The sequence below is a fragment of the Bos indicus x Bos taurus genome, chromosome X (assembly GCF_003369695.1).
Source record: "Bos indicus x Bos taurus breed Angus x Brahman F1 hybrid chromosome X, Bos_hybrid_MaternalHap_v2.0, whole genome shotgun sequence".
Classification (NCBI taxonomy): Eukaryota; Metazoa; Chordata; class Mammalia; order Artiodactyla; family Bovidae; genus Bos; species Bos indicus x Bos taurus.
Genome location: NC_040105.1, coordinates 102,438,564 through 102,444,563, shown reverse-complemented (window position 1 = coordinate 102,444,563; position 6,000 = coordinate 102,438,564).

The following is a 6,000-nucleotide window of genomic DNA, read 5'->3' as shown; positions in this document are numbered from 1 at the left end:
GAGGTTCACAGGGTTACATGGAGAAGAGAAGAGGGAGGACGGAGTTAGAGGTGACCCAGATGAGATGAGGTGAATCAATAGTGGAGAGAGTGGGCTAGCCAGTAGTCACTTCCTTATGTGCACTCCACAACTGGACCACTCAGAGATGTTCACGGAGTTATACAGAAGAGAAGAAGGAGGAAGGTGACAGAGGTGGCCAGAAGGATAAAAGGGGCAATGAAAAGGAGGGAGACAGATCCAGCCAGTAATCAGTTCCCTAAGTGTTCTCCACTGTCTGGAACACACAGAAATTCACAGAGTTGGGTAGAGTGGAGATAAAAGGGGCAATGAAAAGGAGGGAGACAGATCCAGCCAGTAATCAGTTCCCTAAGTGTTCTCCACTGTCTGGAACACACAGAAATTCACAGAGTTGGGTAGAGTGGAGAGGGGTTAGGGAGGAGACACAGGCGATCTGGTGGAGAAAAAGGAGAGTCCAAAGGGAGAGAGAGCAGTCAAGCCAGTAATTTCGCTCCCTAGTGGAAAATGGGTCCTGAAGATTGGGTTCTTAAATGTACAAAATTGGTAACAAATACATAAAAGCAAAAATTAAAAATCTAGAGTAGAGTTTGGAATTTCAAAAATACAATGTTAAATAAAAAAAGAAGAAAAATAAAGAGAGAAAACAAACAATGTCACAAAAATTATAAAGAAAATACAGGTACAAAATTGATATCAAATACCAAAAAGCATAAATTACAAATCTAGAGTAGAGTTTGGAATTTCAGATATACAATGTTAAAGAAAAGAAGAAAAAAAGAAAAAAAAAAAAACAAGGTCAAAAAATTATAAAATATATATATATGAAGTTTGCTGAAGAAGAAAAAAATAGGGTCTTTTTTTTTTTGCAAAGTAATAGGTTATAAAAGTGAAAATTAAAGGAACAATAGAGGACTTAAATTTTTTTTAATTAAAAAAAAAGAAAGAATGATCATAAAAATAATAAAAATATATCTAGGACTTTCTTGGTTTTGTTGTGGGTGTTGTGGGTTCAGTTCATTTTTGGCTAGTTCCTTGGTCAGACTTATATTTCTCAAGATCTATAGGCCCCTTCCTGTGTAGTCCATAGTAACCACAGGGTTTTGATCTATTGCCTGTAGCTTCCAAGGCGTTTCCCTGTTATATCTTCTTCTGTTTGCTAGTCTCTTCAGTATCTGGTTTCCGCCCTGACACAAAGGGGATGGTGGAGGACACTTTTTTTTTTTTTTTAGGCTTACTTGTTCAGTTGCGCTGTGGGGAGGGAGGGAGGGATGCTGCAAACAAATAACACTGGTGTGTGCTCGCAGTGCCTCAGCCACCCTGGGTCTGCCCCCGCTCACGGCGCATGTAGCCACCCTGCCCACACTGCTCGGGCTCTAGGTTGTTCCGCCGGGAACAATCCGAGGCCGGCCCTGGGTTGCATGCACCTCCCAGGTCCAAGCCGCTCAGGTTCAGGCACTCGGGTAGTCCTCAGAGGTGCAGACTCAGTTGGGCCTGCGTTTTGTGCTCTTCCTAGGTCCGAGCAGCTCAGGTGATGAGGTGTTTGGCGAGTGCCAATTCTGCAACTTATCGCCTCCCTGCCACTCGGTTATCTGGGTGTAAAACCGGCGCACCTTCTCAGGCAGATGTTGACCGTCCAGACCCCCAAGAAGTTTTAGTTAGCAAAGAAGCCTGCTTACAGTTTTATAGATAATGTCTCTCTGGGGCTGCCCCCTTCCGGCTCTGGCTGCCTGTCACCGGAGGGGGAAGGTCTGCAGCCGGCTATCTCTGTTCAGTCCTTTGTTCTGTGTGTGGGCCTGGCGGTCTTAGGTTAGGGCTGGCTTTTTGCGTGGTAGATATCCCACAGTCTGGTTTGCTAGCCCAAATTATTTCGCTCAGATAGCTCTCAGGGTATTCAGGCCAGATTCTTACTCTCAGCGATGTAGCCCGCGCCACGCCTCCCTGCCCAGCCCCTGCTTGCTAATGGCGGATGCAGGCGTCTGCACTGCTTCTCCGATCCTGCGCTCGGGGAGTTACCGTAGGGCTCGCAATCTGCGAGTTTTAATTGTTTATTTATTTTTTCTCCCTGTTATGTTGCCTTCTGTGCTTCCAAAGCTCGGCACAGATTCGGCAGTGAGAAGGTTTCCTGGTGTTTGGAAACTTCTCTCTTTTTAAGATTCCCTTCCCGGGACGGAACTCCGTCCCTCCCTCTTTTGTCTCTTTTTTTTGTCTTTAATATTTTTTCCTACCTCCTTTCGAAGAGTTGGGTTGCTTTTCTGGGTGCCTGATGTCCTCTGCTGTCATTCAGAAGTTGTTTTGTGGAATTTACTCGACGTTTAAATGCTCTTTTGATGAATTTGTGGGGGAGAAAGTGTTCTCCCCATCCTACTCCTCCGCCATCTTGGCTCCTCCCCTATTGTCAGTTTAAAACCAAAAAGCTCTAGCATATATTAGCAATATAAGGACAATAATGCTTGAGACTGGATAAAGTCTTAAAATTAATTGTTGAAAGTAATTTAGTAGTGTATGGTAATATTGATGAGACTACTTTCTCCATCCCCATTATAATTATATCCAAATATTTGTCTATGTGATTTTCATAATTATAATTGGGACAATTTAGAATTGTCAAATGATATAAATAACTGCCACATGCAATAAATAATATCTTAAAATAGGAACTATATGGAAATTATATGTAAAACTGAAGATGAATTTGTTTAGAAATAGTGTGACCATTCAGCATTTCTTGATTTGTATTAGTTACTATGAACATCTACTATAGAGCAAATTTAATTTATAATAGGCCCAAGGACTGAAACAATTTAATAATAAATATTTGAATATAGATAGACTTTCCCACTGATCCTATAGTTATATCTTTCATAATGAAAGAGAGAAACTGATAGTAATAGCACAGTGCTCCACAGCACAGGATTTGGAGTCTGATTATCCAAGTTGATATTCTTGCTCTACCAGTTACTATCAGAGATTGTGGACAAATAGCTTTATTTCTTCTTCCCAGGCTATTTTGAGAATTCTTTAAGTTAATGAAATACTTCACAATAGTACATGGAATATTGTGATCATTCAAAAATGACAGCTTTTATTTCTCCATTACTTTATATGGAAATGATTGTAAGACTATAGCTAAGCAAAAAATAACAGGATTTTTTAAGAATAGCTGGAGATAAAATAATATAGTCAGTGAAACCATAGCCATGAGCAAAAGGCAAGAATTTATTTTTACTCAGTTTCTTAATTTCAAATATTGTATGTGAAATGGATATTCTTATATACTACTGGTGAGATTATGCTATGCTATGCTAAGTCACTTCAGTCGTGTCCGACTCTGTGTGACCCCATAGATGGCAGCCACCAGGCTCCCCTGTCCCTGGGATTCTCCAGGCAAGAACACTGGAGTGGGTTGCCATTTCCTTCTCCAATGCATGAAAGTGAAAAGTGAAAGCGAAGTCACTCATTCGTGTCCGACTCTTAGTGACCCCATGGACTGCAGCCTACCAGGCTCCTCCATCCATGGGATTTTCCAGGCAAAATACTGGAGTGGGGTGCCACTGCTTTCTCCAGGTGAGATTATAAATTACCACAAAATTTTTTGATGGAAATCTAGGAATATTAACAAAAACCTTATAAATCACATACACTTGACCCATAAATTCCAATTATAAAGATTTATCCTAAAGAAATTGTATCCTGAGATGTATGATTCAGTTTCGCTGCTGCCATTGTACTCTCCCCTATTCCTGTAGGCTGTGTCAGGCTTCCTTATCACTTTCAGATACATATACTCTTAACTCCTGAAACATGGCCTCCCAAGTCTCTATGAATTACAGTTTTGGTGGCCTTACATGTTAGTTAACTCTATTGCTTGTTCTTTCTCCCACTAAGGTTTCTGAGGCCAATATAATGGAGACTTGACAGAGTGATACCTTGAAGCTCTTGCCTTTAACGTAGAGACCCACAGACATACACTACTTCACTTCTCCTACTAGATGACTTAGTTCTCTGTGTCTTTTTAAAAATTAGGAGACAGAAGTCTAATTGGAAGGCAAGAAGTCTAATTGGAAATGGTTAGTTTAATGCTACCTTTGTTACTTATCTTTGTATAAATGTTCAGGTATCCATAATCTTATGAGGTTGATCTTATCAATCATGAAAACATAAATAACATAACAATAAGCAAAGAACATATGGATGCAGGGATACGAATTGAGGCCTATTGAATAGGTGGGGGATAAGTGGTTAGACTAGACTGCTATTAGTGTGGGCTAAGATAAATGGACAGTGTTAAGAAATAATTCAGAAATAGAATCAATAGCACTTGGTTGAGTAATTTGTTGTAAAGAGTATGACAATAGGAGGTGATATCAGGGATGACTTTCAGCTTTCTGGTTCAAGCAAATTTGATGAATAATGATGTATTTCTGTAGTTGGGAAAGATTTAGGAGGAAAATAACATGAAAGAGATGAACTGTTAAATTTTGGTTTTGTCTGTTTGAGATCTACATGAATTATCCAAGTAGGAATGTTAAGTAGGCAGTTATGCATACTAATCAAGGAAGGTGAACTTGGGGTATGATATTGAGATATATCAACATATAGATGGTGTATAAAGCCATGAGAGTAGATGAGATGGCCAAGGAATAATGGTGAGTGTATGAAGAAAATAAAGCCTAACATAGAGTCTTGAGGTACTTTACCAATTAAGGGTCATATCTAAAAGAGGATGAACTGGCAAAAGGCACTGAGAAGGACATACAAAGAAGTAAGAGGAAGTTCAGGAAATAGAAGTCAAGGGAAGAGAATATCTTGTGAAGACAGTGTTATATCAAATGCTGTCAAATGCTTAGAGGTCAAAACTGGAGCAACTAGATTGAATATAGTGATATAAATGTCATTGGTAAATTTAGTATGAGAAATTTTGGTGGAAAAATGGGAACAAAAATCAACTAAATGGGTTAAATCATGTATAATAGGTGAGGAAATGGAAACAAAGAACACAAATAGATAATTCTACAAGTTTGGCTATGAAGGACAGGAGATAGAGCTGTAGTTGAAGGAGAAGAGTCAAAGGTGTTATTGTTACTATCATTCTTCATTTAATAAGAGAGAGTAGGCATTGAATGTTGATGGAGATTATAGAGAAAGAAGTCAAAGATACAAGGAGGAGAGTGGTAGCTGATAGAGTCTCTAGGTCTCTGATAAAATTGGGTGAGTGGAAAATAAAGATTATAGGTGATGATGTTGAAATCACACTTCTGTTTATTTCTCCTTCTGTTTACTCCTCCTTCTGTTTACTCTTCTTCCTTACAACCATTTTCTCATCATTCACCTTCCTTCCAGCCAGCTCTAGAATATTTTTACCCTAATCTGTAAGGCTTTTGTGTATCATAACCCTGGGGTTCTTAAAAGCTAGTATGGTAGAGTGAGTCATTAAGATGTAATCTTTGGAATCAGTCAAATCCAGCTTGAGTCTTTTTTTCTGCTATTTTATTACTTGCACAAGACAAATTGTATAGTCTTTTAAGTTTCTTCAGAGACAATAACTACTAATGAGTAAGAAGCGTGTATTAAATAAGATAATGCACATGAAATACCTAGCATAATATCTGCTATGTAGTGAGTATTAGTTTCATGTAATGCAAGAGGCTTATTGCCCCCTCAAAATAATGGTCCCTCAGGGAGGACACCTGGGGACATGAGCTATTGGTTTACTTACTGCATCCCTATTCCTGTACATTATCAACAGTTAGTGACTGGTGGCCGGTGGGCCAAATCAAAACCACCAAATATATTTTATTTATTATACTGCTTAAAAAATACTTTAGACTTTTTTATCATTTAAAAACCATGAGATTTTATATATGTATTTGGATTTTTGACTTCTCATGGACAATTGGCAGATCTGCACCTATGGACAAAAACACAAAGCTGTGCTTGATAGCTTTATTAACTCAGTATATTTGTTTCACTCCTTTAGGCACT